The 14,559-nt window shown below is 46.6% G+C and overlaps 1 protein-coding gene across 1 annotated transcript in view; it reads right to left on the bottom strand.

Moving 5' to 3' along the window:
• The window catches only part of LOC137570340 (cysteine-rich secretory protein 1-like), an 82,790-nt gene that overhangs the window by 32,014 nt on the left and 36,217 nt on the right, over nucleotides 1–14,559 (bottom strand). The gene's annotated exons all lie outside the window — the stretch shown is intronic.

Below are 14,559 nucleotides of genomic sequence, written 5' to 3'. Positions count from 1 at the left end.
CATATAAAATTTATAACTAAAAACAGCGTAATCTTCCCCCCCCCCCCAATAAAAAAAAACAAAACAAGTACAGCAACAAAAATGTCCACTTAAAGGAATACTTAAGCATAGAGGGTGATAGCAGCGGCTGGGAACGCGGAAAATCAGCCGCGTTCCCAGCCTGTCGGCAGCTGTCGCCGAACCGGAAGTAGCCGCCGGCGGGGACAGGACGATCGGAGCGGGGCTGCGAGGGCACCATCCAGCTTCGGGGGGCTGAGGGATGCCCCAGGTGAGTAAATGTCATTTTTTTTTTTGCCTTAAGTATTCCTTTAAAGAGGCACAATAATGTCTTGGTATGGGAAGTACCCCTCCGGCGACAAGAAGTACTGTGCCAACCGATCCCGATTCCTCTGGGCCTGAACCCTACCCCTAGTCGCATACCGGCGAATTTGGGGCAAGTAGTCCATGGCGGCATGCTGGAGATTGTACCCTTGCTCCTGTCGAACAAAGTTGTGGAGGATGCAAGCTGCTTTAACTACAGCTGTGGCGTTGGCAGGGCTCAGCTGTATTGGCGAGTGGAACATCCTCCACTTGTTCGACATGATGCCAAATGTACACTCCACCATCCTACGAGCCCTTGTCAACCGGTAATTGAACACGCGTTGCTGGCGGCCGAGGCCTCTCATCCCATACGGCCGCATGACATGGTGTGACAAGGCAAAGGCCTCGTCGCCAACAAACACGTAGGGGTAGCTGGGCGATGTTCTTCCAGGCCATGGCTTGTCCCCGGGGATGTCCAGCCGGTCCTCATTCAGTAGTCCATGTAACCTGGAGCGCTGGAATATCCCCGAGTCACTTGAACCGCCGTAGGAGCCAACGTCGACGTAGACAAACTTGTAGTCTGCGTCGGCTACAGCAAGGAGTACCAAACTAAAGTACTTTTTATAATTAAAATACAGACTCCCGCTCCTCGCTGGCTTCTGTAGCCTCACATGTTTGCCGTCAATGGCTCCTAGGCAGTTCGGGAAGTTGCACCTATCCCAGAACAGTTCAGCAACCTCCATCCACTTTTTAGAGTCGGGAACCGGCATGTACTTCTCGACGAGCTTGCTCCAGATCACCCGGCTTGTCCTGTTCACGATGTTGGCGACGGTGCTTTTGCCCACTCTGAATGTTAGATGTAGACTTGCATAGCTTTGTCCCGTCGCAAGGAACCTGAAATGAAATGACAACATATTGTTTGTTTGTTGTTTACACAGTTGAAAAAATGAAGACAAAATGGCGAAGTATACGGGACAGTTTTGTCAAGGAACTTAAGGTGGAGAAAGATGAACAAAGGAGTGGAAGTGGTGCATCGAAAAGGACTCCATATTGCCACACTCGTCTTCTTTCATTCTTACGACCACTCGTACAAGCGCGAGGGTGAGTGAGTGACGTTTGCAACTTGAAATTGCTGTTATGTGTATGCTCTCCCACAACAGTTTAATCTTTCTAGTTCCTTTTTTTTTTTTTGTAAACACCGATGCGCCTCTACTTTTCACACATGTAACCATTGCTGTTTCTTTTCTACCCACAGTACTGAAGATAACTTTGACGCACTCATGGATGATTCTAATGAAGCACCTGCCGCGACAAATAGGGATTCATCTCCTGAACATTCCTTTGAAGACTTGACAACCATCAACGTGGATGACATAGCAGAGGATGATTCTATGACATCTGAGTCACCAACCCCTTCCACATCTACTCCACGGCCAGACGCACAACCTGCCACCGACAAAGCAAATGCTGAAACCACTCGTTCAGAAGCCAGACGACCAGCTGCTCGCCCTACAACTGCTCGTGGACAGAGCAGAACAGCTAATGTTCAGATGGCTGGAGCTGTTTCAAGTTTGGTGGGAATGATGCGCAATCAAGAAAGTATGGTTTCACGAAGACTACAGGATACAAGTTCTGGTCTATCACAACAATATTTGCAACACATAGAAATGCTAAAAAAACAATTAGATGAATCCAACCAAGTACTCCAAAAGGAAAGGCAGATGTTTCAGGAGCAGATTCAATCTCTACACATGCAGCATCGCCACGAGATTGACCGGATAATGCAACACCAGAACAGCCAAGTGTACTACTCGGTGATGTCACTTTTGCCTTTAATGGAACAAGTGCCGCGACATCGTTTAATACAGTGCCAGTGTAGTTTGCTTGAGTGTATCAAAAGTCATTTTGAATTCTCAACTGCACCAAGTAGGCCACCTAGCGCATGGCAACCTTCTCACACTCAGCCATACCAGGGTCCATCTCCCTCTCAGTCATACCAGAGTTATCAGCAAGGCCCTTCCTTCCCTCCCTCTCAAGCAGAAGAACGTCCCGTTTATACTCAGCTAGGTGGCGGCATGCAACCCAGCCCCCCTAATACGTCTTCCCAGCAAATAGGTGGAAACTACTCTTTTTTCCCTGAACAAGATCCTAAAAAGTAGGATTTGCTGCTCATGGCCACTGTCCCACACCCCCTGGGTCACTAGATTTGCTACCTGCCTTTGAAGGCCTTGTGATCAACACATGCCCAACGTAGCTTTCCATCAACACGACAAAGGGATGATGATGATCCTAGGCCTTCAATGGCAGGTAGCTCAATCTACTAAGGCAGGCAGTGTGTGGGATCCACCTTGTGAGCAACATTGTTTACATTTTATAGAAATTTTAAGATGTGTTCTAGCTACTGCACTTAAATTACTTTGCACTACAGATGTTTGCTGCTCATGGCCACTGTCCCACACCCCCTGGGTCACTAGATTTGCTACCTGCCTTTGACGGCCTTGTGATCCACACATGCCCAACGTAGCTTTCCATCAACACGACAAAGGGATGATGATGATCCTAGGCCTTCAATGGCAGGTAGCTCAATCTACTGAGGCAGGCAGTGTGTGGGATCCACCTTGTGAGCAATAGTTTACATTTTATAGAAATTTTAAGATGTGTTCTAGCTACTGCACTTAAATTACTTTGCACTATAGAGGTTTGCTGCTCATGGCCAATGTCCCACACCCCCTGGGTCACTAGATTTGCTACCTGCCTTTGAAGGCCTTGTGATCAACACATGCCCAACGTAGCTTTCCATCAACACGACAAAGGGATGATGATCCTAGGCCTTCAATGGCAGGTAGCTCAATCTACTGAGGCAGGCAGTGTGTGGGATCCACCTTGTGAGCAACATTGTTTACATTTTATAGAAATTTTAAGATGTGTTCTAGCTACTGCACTTAAATTACTTTGCACTACAGATGTTTGCTGCTCATGGCCACTGTCCCACACCCCCTGGGTCACTAGATTTGCTACCTGCCTTTGAAGGCCTTGTGATCCACACATGCCCAACGTTGCTTTCCATCAACACGGGCAAAGGGATGATGATGATCCTAGGCCTTCAATGGCAGGTAGCTCAATCTACTGAGGCAGGCAGTGTGTGGGATCCACCTTGTGAGCAATAGTTTACATTTTATAGAAATTTTAAGATGTGTTCTAGCTACTGCACTTAAATTACTTTGCACTATAGAGGTTTGCTGCTCATGGCCAATGTCCCACACCCCCTGGGTCACTAGATTTGCTACCTGCCTTTGAAGGCCTTGTGATCAACACATGCCCAACATAGCTTTCCATCAACACGACAAAGGGATGATGATGATCCTAGGCCTTCAATGGCAGGTAGCTCAATCTACTGAGGCAGGCAGTGTGTGGGATCCACCTTGTGAGCAACATTGTTTACATTTTATAGAAATTTTAAGATGTGTTCTAGCTACTGCATTTAAATTACTTTGCACTACAGATGTTTGCTGCTCATGGCCACTGTCCCACACCCCCTGGGTCAATAGAGCGAATCTTTCTCCCTGAACAGCAGATAGCAAAGACAATTGTCTATTGTCCAAGCTGGGCTGACCCCGGTAATGTGCAAGACATGTGTTCTGGGGGGAAGGGGAAAACAAAGACAAATGTAAAGACTTGAATGCCTGAACAGCAAGTACATTTTCTAAACCTGTCTCTTCCAGGTTGGAAGGAGAACTTTATAACCTACCATGTTGGTAGTTTTTCAATAAAAACTCAAAAAAAAATAAAGTTTTTGTTTGTTTACAAAATTGTCTCCTCATCAATACAAAATGAAAAGTGGTATAGGTAAAGCAGACATTACATACCGCAAGGTGATCAGAAGTTGTTCCTCTGGGGTGATGGACTTCCGCAACCTGGTGTCTTTCTTCTGAAGATGGGGCCTCAACATCTCCAGAAGTTTATCAAAGCTTCAAAAAGAAAGGGATATCACCATTAGCAATGTGACAAATATGGGAACAGGACAAGGTAAAGTATAGGTAAAATTGCTAATCAAGGGTACTTACACACTCACAGACATCCGGCAGTAGTTGAAGAACTTTGGTGGGTGTCGTCTGAGGTCTCTGTAGAGCTGAGAGAACTGCCCTTTCCTCTCCCTCTCTTGTAACAGGGGATGCACCCACCACCGTCTCCGACTTGACTCCAGGAGGTTTCCGGCATAGTACAGCAGGACACCCAGCCAGGCTAGGTTAAGCCAGTACATAAAGACAATGGGGTCCATGGCCTTGGGTGGGCAGCAGTGCTGGAGTGGCTGGAGTGCTCTCCTGCTGGAATGTGCTGAAAACAGGTGTTTCACACAATAGACATCAAAGCCACTCCCAAAACACTCCCCTGTACATTAAAAATATCCTTACATGGTGCTAATCTACTTTCTTTACAGAAAAACCACTCCCACTTCCCGGCTATTGTTCCAAATCCACTCCCACAGCCACCTCAACTACATTCCCCATGCTCAAAAAAGGTTAATTAACCTTTTTTGGAAAACATTAACCACACCCATGTCCTGCCCACTGAATTGACCACACCCATGTCCTGCCCATTGAATTACCATTCAAATTGATTGATTATTGTCCCCAAAACTCCTCCCTTTTGGCCTAAATTCCATTGAAAAGCATAGAAACGTTTTATGTCCGTTTTTTGGGGTTAAAAACGGACCGGAAACGGATGTAAAACGGATGCACTTTTTGGTAAAACGGATCCGTTTGCGGTCCGCGGGAGTTCCCCTTAGCACGGACTGCAGCATCCGTCCTGCAACTGGGTCTAGTGTGGACCCAGTCTTAGCCTATGGGTTTGTCTATGCTAGTTCTTATAACTATAGGCAGAATATGTATGTCTAGATAGAATATACTTGTTCTTTACTGTGACAGCCTATTGGTTTTTCTAGTCTGTATATCATTGCATTATGCTGATAGAGATATGAGATATTAAAGTTGGACATCAACTGAGCCACATATCTGTGTCTCTCCTCTGTTTAAAACAGATGCTGCTGGCTGCATTGTGGCACTAGTCTGCACTTACACCACTGAACACTGGTAACACAGGGCAGTGTGTTGTGCAGCCAGCCAGACCCGATCGGGCCGCCCTGCTTCAGAGATTGCTCATTGCTCCCTATAGCTGCGGGCGGCCACGGACACAGGTCTGGCTGTCGGGGATGTAAGGAGGCGAGGCAGTGGGAGGTGATGACCTGGCTGCAGGCTGTTCCCAGTGACGTCTATACCTGAAGCCTGTCGCCGAGTCCTCCCTCTCCTCTCCCCCTGTAACGGAGCTGTGTGTTCTGCAGCCCCGCCCCCTTCTTCTCCGGGCTGCTTGCTATACTCTCACTGCCTGGAGATTCAAATCTTGGAGAGCTGCGCTGTGACCAGTGAAGCTTTGAACCTGTCACAGGCAGCCAGCCAGGTATTTATTTTACAAGTAATAGCAGTTATAAAGATATCTGCCTGCCCTCAGTTACTTTAGAGATAAGCTCACTTAGGGGAGGGAAGGGGGATGGGGCTGCTGCTGACTGTCTTTTCTTCCCAGTGGTACCACCAAAACAAACAGTGCAGCTAAAAGTCTGCATTTCTGCAATTATTGTCCCTCTGATCTCTCTAGTCTACACTGTTTTCTGTCCCATCATAGTCTTTTCCTCTCCCCTCTCTGCCATGTAGTCCTCTCTTCCCCTCTCATTTTGCAGTCTGTAAACCCCCCCCCCCCCCACACACACACACACCATTATGTGAATTGTCTGGGGAAACGCTGCGCCATTATGTGAATTGTCCGGGGAAACGCTGCACCATTATGTGAATTGTTTGGGGAAACGCTGCGCCATTATGTGAATTGTCCGGGGAAACGCTGCACCATTATGTGAATTGTCCGAGGAAACGCTGCACCATTATGTGAATTGTTTGGGGAAACGCTGCACCATTATGTGAATTGTCCGGGGAAACGCTGCGCCATTATGTGAATTGTCCGGGGAAACGCTGCACCATTATGTGAATTGTCCGGGGAAACGCTGCGCCATTATGTGAATTGTCTGAGGAAACGCTGCACCATTATGTGAATTGTCCGAGGAAACGCTGCACCATTATGTGAATTGTCCGAGGAAACGCTGCACCATTATGTGAATTGTTTGGGGAAACGCTGCACCATTATGTGAATTGTCCGGGGAAAAGCTGCACCATTATGTGAATTGTCCGGGGAAACGCTGCGCCATTATGTGAATTGTCCGGGGAAACGCTGCACCATTATGTGAATTGTCCGGGGAAACGCTGCGCCATTATGTGAATTGTCCGGGGAAACGCTGCACCATTATGTGAATTGTCTGGGGAAAAGCTGCACCATTATGTGAATTGTCCGGGGAAACGCTGCGCCATTATGTGAATTGTCCGGGGAAACGCTGCACCATTATGTGAATTGACTGGGGAAACACTGCACCATTATGTGAATTGTCCGGGGAAACGCTGCACCATTATGTGAATTGTCCGGGGAAACGCTGCGCCATTATGTGAATTGTCCGGGGAAACGCTGCACCATTATGTGAATTGTCCGGGGAAACGCTGCACCATTATGTGAATTGTCCGAGGAAACGCTGCACCGTTATGTGAATTGTCCGGGGAAACGCTGCGCCATTATGTGAATTGTCCGGGGAAACGCTGCGCCATTATGTGAATTGTCCGGGGAAACGCTGCGCCATTATGTGAATTGTCTGGGGAAACGCTGCGCCATTATGTGAATTGTCCGGGGAAACGCTGCGCCATTATGTGAATTGTCCGGGGAAACGCTGCGCCATTATGTGAATTGTCTGGGGAAACGCTGCGCCATTATGTGAATTGTCCGGGGAAACGCTGCGCCATTATGTGAATTGTCCGGGGAAAAGCTGCACCATTATGTGAATTGTTTGGGGAAATGCTGCACCATTATGTGAATTGTCCGGGGAAACGCTGCGCCATTATGTGAATTGTCCGGGGAAACGCTGCACCATTATGTGAATTGTCCGGGGAAAAGCTGCACCATTATGTGAATTGTTTGGGGAAACGCTGCACCATTATGTGAATTGTCCGAGGAAACGCTGCACCATTATGTGAATTGTCCGAGGAAACGCTGCGCCATTATGTGAATTGTCCGGGGAAACGCTGCACCATTATGTGAATTGTCCGGGGAAACGCTGCACCATTATGTGAATTGTCCGGGGAAACGCTGCACCATTATGTGAATTGTCCGGGGAAAAGCTGCACCATTATGTGAATTGTCCGGGGAAACGCTGCACCATTATGTGAATTGTTTGGGGAAAAGCTGCACCATTATGTGAATTGTCCGGGGAAAAGCTGCACCATTATGTGAATTGTCCGGGGAAACGCTGCACCATTATGTGAATTATCTGGGGAAACGCTGCACCAATATGTGAATTGTCTGGGGAAACGCTGCGCCATTATGTGAATTGTCTGGGGAAACGCTGCACCATTATGTGAATTGTCCGGGGAAACGCTGCACCATTATGTGAATTGTCTGGGGAAACGCTGCGCCATTATGTGAATTGTCTGGGGAAACGCTGCGCCATTATGTGAATTGTCTGGGGAAACGCTGCACCATTATGTGAATTGTTTGGGGAAATGCTGCACCATTATGTGAATTGTCCGGGGAAACGCTGCGCCATTATGTGAATTGTCCGGGGAAAAGCTGCACCATTATGTGAATTGTTTGGGGAAACGCTGCACCATTATGTGAATTGTCCGAGGAAACGCTGCACCATTATGTGAATTGTCCGAGGAAACGCTGCGCCATTATGTGAATTGTCCGGGGAAACGCTGCACCATTATGTGAATTGTCCGGGGAAACGCTGCACCATTATGTGAATTGTCCGGGGAAACGCTGCACCATTATGTGAATTGTCCGGGGAAAAGCTGCACCATTATGTGAATTGTCCGGGGAAACGCTGCACCATTATGTGAATTGTTTGGGGAAAAGCTGCACCATTATGTGAATTGTCCGGGGAAAAGCTGCACCATTATGTGAATTGTCCGGGGAAACGCTGCACCATTATGTGAATTATCTGGGGAAACGCTGCACCAATATGTGAATTGTCTGGGGAAACGCTGCGCCATTATGTGAATTGTCCGGGGAAACGCTGCACCATTATGTGAATTGTTTGGGGAAACGCTGCGCCATTATGTGAATTGTCCGGGGAAACGCTGCACCATTATGTGAATTGTCCGAGGAAACGCTGCACCATTATGTGAATTGTCTGGGGAAACGCTGCGCCATTATGCGAATTGTTTGGGGAAACGCTGCGCCATTATGTGAATTGTCTGGGGAAACGCTGCGCCATTATGCGAATTGTTTGGGGAAACGCTGCTCCATTATGTGAATTGTTTGGGGAAACGCTGCGCCATTATGTGAATTGTCTGGGGAAATGCTGCTCCACTATGTGAATTGTCTGGGGAAACGCTGCGCCATTATGCGAATTGTCTGGGGAAACGCTGCGCCATTATGCGAATTGTCTGGGGAAACGCTGCGCCATTATGCGAATTGTTTGGGGAAACGCTGCTCCATTATGTGAATTGTTTGGGGAAACGCTGCGCCATTATGCGAATTGTTTGGGGAAACGCTGCGCCATTATGCGAATTGTCTGGGGAAACGCTGCGCCATTATGCGAATTGTTTGGGGAAACGCTGCTCCATTATGTGAATTGTTTGGGGAAACACTGCGCCATTATGCGAATTGTTTGGGGAAACGCTGCGCCATTATGCGAATTGTCTGGGGAAACGCTGCGCCATTATGCGAATTGTTTGGGGAAACGCTGCGCCATTATGCGAATTGTCCGAGGAAACGCTGCGCCATTATGTGAATTGTCTGGGAAAACGCTGCGCCATTATGCGAATTGTTTGGGGAAACGCTGCTCCATTATGTGAATTGTTTGGGGAAATGCTGCACCATTATGTGAATTGTCTGGGGAAACGCTGCGCCATTATGTGAATTGTCTGGGGAAACGCTGCGCCATTATGTGAATTGTCTGGGGAAACGCTGCACCATTATGTGAATTGTTTGGGGAAATGCTGCACCATTATGTGAATTGTCCGGGGAAACGCTGCGCCATTATGTGAATTGTCCGGGGAAAAGCTGCACCATTATGTGAATTGTTTGGGGAAACGCTGCACCATTATGTGAATTGTCCGAGGAAACGCTGCACCATTATGTGAATTGTCCGAGGAAACGCTGCGCCATTATGTGAATTGTCCGGGGAAACGCTGCACCATTATGTGAATTGTCCGGGGAAACGCTGCACCATTATGTGAATTGTCCGGGGAAACGCTGCACCATTATGTGAATTGTCCGGGGAAAAGCTGCACCATTATGTGAATTGTCCGGGGAAACGCTGCACCATTATGTGAATTGTTTGGGGAAAAGCTGCACCATTATGTGAATTGTCCGGGGAAAAGCTGCACCATTATGTGAATTGTCCGGGGAAACGCTGCACCATTATGTGAATTATCTGGGGAAACGCTGCACCAATATGTGAATTGTCTGGGGAAACGCTGCGCCATTATGTGAATTGTCCGGGGAAACGCTGCACCATTATGTGAATTGTTTGGGGAAACGCTGCGCCATTATGTGAATTGTCCGGGGAAACGCTGCACCATTATGTGAATTGTCCGAGGAAACGCTGCACCATTATGTGAATTGTCTGGGGAAACGCTGCGCCATTATGCGAATTGTTTGGGGAAACGCTGCGCCATTATGTGAATTGTCTGGGGAAACGCTGCGCCATTATGCGAATTGTTTGGGGAAACGCTGCTCCATTATGTGAATTGTTTGGGGAAACGCTGCGCCATTATGTGAATTGTCTGGGGAAATGCTGCTCCACTATGTGAATTGTCTGGGGAAACGCTGCGCCATTATGCGAATTGTCTGGGGAAACGCTGCGCCATTATGCGAATTGTCTGGGGAAACGCTGCGCCATTATGCGAATTGTTTGGGGAAACGCTGCTCCATTATGTGAATTGTTTGGGGAAACGCTGCGCCATTATGCGAATTGTTTGGGGAAACGCTGCGCCATTATGCGAATTGTCTGGGGAAACGCTGCGCCATTATGCGAATTGTTTGGGGAAACGCTGCTCCATTATGTGAATTGTTTGGGGAAACACTGCGCCATTATGCGAATTGTTTGGGGAAACGCTGCGCCATTATGCGAATTGTCTGGGGAAACGCTGCGCCATTATGCGAATTGTTTGGGGAAACGCTGCGCCATTATGCGAATTGTCCGAGGAAACGCTGCGCCATTATGTGAATTGTCTGGGAAAACGCTGCGCCATTATGCGAATTGTTTGGGGAAACGCTGCTCCATTATGTGAATTGTTTGGGGAAACGCTGCGCCATTATGTGAATTGTCTGGGGAAACGCTGCGCCATTATGCGAATTGTTTGGGGAAACGCTGCGCCATTATGTGAATTGTCTGGGGAAACGCTGCACCATTATGTGAATTGTCCGGGGAAACGCTGCGCCATTATGTGAATTGTCTGGGGAAACGCTGCGCCATTATGTGAATTGTCCGGGGAAACGCTGCGCCATTATGTGAATTGTGTGGGGAAACGCTGCACTATTATGTGAATTGTCCGGGGAAACGCTGCGCCATTATGTGAATTGTCCGGGGAAACGCTGCGCCATTATGTGAATCGTCCGGGGAAACGCTGCACCATTATGCGAATTGTTTGGGGAAACGCTGCTCCATTATGAAAATGTAAACTGCAGCCATTCTTACACTATTAATTGTAGGGTTCTAAAACTTTGCACAGTTGGTCACTGGGTGACTGGGATTAATATTCAGAAAAGTGGGTGGAGCCTACAAAAACCAATCACAATTCACCTATTGATTTTCAAGGCATATATTTAATTGCGGCCATTTTTGCACTGTTATGGCACAAGCCTCAAATCTGGTACAGTTGATCATTGGGTGACTGGGGTTAAATATTTAGAAAAGGGGTGGGGCCACAAACAGCAAATCAGATGTGTTTCATTTCAATGAAAATTATTCATGCCAAAGACCACAAATCTCACAAACTTGGTCATTGACTATTGACAATTGTGTGTTAGGGTTAGAAAATGTGGCCACAGCCAACAGCAGCCAAATACATACCCAGGAAACATTAGGACATCAGTGGGTGGAGAAAAATACAAAGTTAACTGCCAGAATGTAAACTGCAGCCATTCTTACACTGTCTGTCAATGGCAGGGTTCTTAAACTTTGCACAGTTGGTCACTGGGTGACTGGGATTAATATTCAGAAAAGTGGGTGGAGCCTACAAAAGCTAATTAAAATTCACCTATTGATTTTCAAAGGAGTGGAGCCACAGCCAATTAGATTTATTTCATTTCAATACCAATTATTGATGCCAAAGACCGCAAAGCTCACAAACTAGGTCATCATTGAGTAATTGTGTGTTAGGATTAGACTAACCAGCAAGCTCATGGTGACCCAGAACTCATTGGAGTGTGTAAGGGACTACAATGGTTCCAGCGGTTCTGGAGGTGTGTTTAGCTTCTAAGGGTACAATGGTTCATTTGCATATATTCAGCAGTGATGCCCTGGGAGACATCTCAAGCTCACTCCAACCTGAATTATCGCAAATTCTTTCTGTTTTAAGAAAGCAAACGTTTGTTTTTCTTAACATCTTAGTAAGGGGGCTTTTAGGACCATTGTAGTCCCTTACAAACTCCAATGAGTTCTGGGTCACCATGAGCTTGCTAGTTAGTCTGTACCTCTCAGTGTTACAAGCCCTACTGCATAGAGCCAAATTAATCCATGCCATGCACTGAGGAGGATCAAACAATCCGAAACAGTCTGTATGCATGTTGGATTATTATGGCTCTGTACAAACTAACAAGCTGGCACATCATTGCATTCCAGCGGTTCTGGAGGTGTGTTTAGCTTCTAAGAGTACAATGGTTAATTTGCATATATTCAGCAGTGGTGTTCTGGGAGACATCTCAAGCTCACTCCAACCTGAATTATTGCATATTCTTTCTGTTTTAAGAAAGCAAACTTTTGTGTTTGGATTAGAAAAAGTGGACAGAGCTAACACTAGCCAATTACATACCCGGGCAACGCCGGGCGACCAGCTAGTGTATATATATATATATATATATATATATATATATATATATATATATATATATATATATATATATATATATACATATATACACATTATTAATATTTATTATTTTTATTTATATACTTTAATAACAAGTGGAGGAGCCGCCACTAAAGTGTTCAAAACGCTATTTTGCGTTTTAATGTTAAAACATTAAATATCGTTTTAACATTAAAATGCTAAACACTAGCAGCGGCTCAGTGCGCCATTTTTTCTCTGTGCCATTTTTTTCCTGCTCCCCTGGGTCCTATAGAGCCTTCCCGTTCCTCTCACGGTCCCCTCACTCCAGCGCTGTCGCCCCCATTTAAATCTGCTCCCACGGGAGGCTTATGAAGGCTTCGGGACCCCGTGTACTCCCGAAGAGAGGTGGCTTCATACAGCGCATGTGCGAGTACACACGAGAGTGCGCTAAGGCATGCACAGTGCAAGAACAGCCTGTCTTCGGGAGAACTCTGGAATTAACTTCCCTGATAACTCCGTTGTCTGAAGCTGAGCGTTCCTTATATAAGCAACTCTGAGTTGTTACATCACTCTACATCATCGTGGGGCTGGGTTACTTTCAAATAAGGGGTGTCTCTCATTTTTGGGCCAATTGGTGTATATGTTACGGCCAGAACCCGAAGTCTAGAAGCGGCCGTCTCACTGCAGCCAATGACAAATGAACCCGGCTCCTTGGTTCTGGCTCCTCTCCCTGACCACCTCCTATTTAGCTCTGGCAGCTGTGGACACACGTGTCCCCTAAAGTAGTTCGTAGTGGCCGGGAATAGTGCCGTTCATTCCTGCTGAGCGGGTGCCGGCAGAAGCCTTCCACTCTGCTTCCCTGCTGCTACGGACGACTCTGGGGGCCACGCATGTCCCCGGCTTCCAGAGCTGAATAGGAGGTGGCCAGGGGGAGTAGCCAGAGCCAAGGAGCTGACTTTATTTGTCACATTGCTGCCTAATTTTTTTGACGCAAAATGACATAAGTGTCTCCCAAAAGATAATAGGACAATGTACAAGAGGCATTATTGTGGGGGGAAAAAAACATTTCTTAGCTTTTATTTCCATTTGAGCAAAAAGTGTGCAGTCCAAAATTATTCATACCCTTCACAAACTGTCACAGTCTGTGAAAAAATCCGAAGTTCTATATCATTCCAAGCTGTTCTAAAACATCATAATTACCGTGATTAATTTGGAACAGCTGTTTTAATCAACTCAACAGGTGAAAAATAGCAGCTCTCTGCAGTTGGTTTGTGGACAGTCATGGCTAAGACAGACAAAGGAGCTCAGTGAGGACCTTCGGCTGTGCATTGTGGCTGCTCACAAGTCAGGAAAGGGCTACACAGCCATTTCTAAATGTTTTAAAATTGCTTGGCCTTTGCAAACAGTGGTGTTCAGCAAGATTTCGGATATCCGAACTACCCAGATAATACGAACTTTTTCCACTATCCGAACTTTGAATATCAATTCGGATATTTTTTAAAATCCGAATAGACTATGGGCCTGTTTCCACTACACGCAGATTCTGCATGCAGAAAACTGACTCCAATGAATGCCTATGGGAAATCTGCATCAGAAAAATCACATTCAGTGGAAACAGGCCCATAGGCATTCATTGGAGTCAGTTTTCTGCATGCAAAATCTGCGTGTAGTGGAAACAGGCCCTAACTGAGCAAACTTGGATTTCCCATCTCAAATCCGAAATCCGGGCGGATAGTTAGTCCAGATATCCGAGCAGAAGCCAAAATCACCTTCAATGGCAAAAAAGAAAGAGAGAGAGAGAGAGAGAGAGAGATCCGAATCCGGCCGGATATCCAGGATATTGGGTTCGGATATCCGAGTTTACTCGGATACCACAAAGTTCGGATTCGGATATCCAATTCGGACCTGGACATCTGTGTATCCCGATCAATTCGGATTTTGAAAAGGGGTATCCGAGCAGCCCTGTTTGCAAATGCTCATTTGGACAATGAAGAAGACTTCTGATCTTCTGTGTTATGGTCAGATTAAATAAAAATTGAATTGTTTGGTCACAATGATGTTTCCTTTATTTGGCGTAAAAAAGGAGAAACCTTTAACCCAAAGAACACCATCC

Source organism: Hyperolius riggenbachi, chromosome 4 (assembly GCF_040937935.1).
Source record: "Hyperolius riggenbachi isolate aHypRig1 chromosome 4, aHypRig1.pri, whole genome shotgun sequence".
In the NCBI taxonomy this organism is placed as follows: domain Eukaryota; kingdom Metazoa; phylum Chordata; class Amphibia; order Anura; family Hyperoliidae; genus Hyperolius; species Hyperolius riggenbachi.
This window is presented reverse-complemented; position numbering and strand designations above follow the sequence as displayed.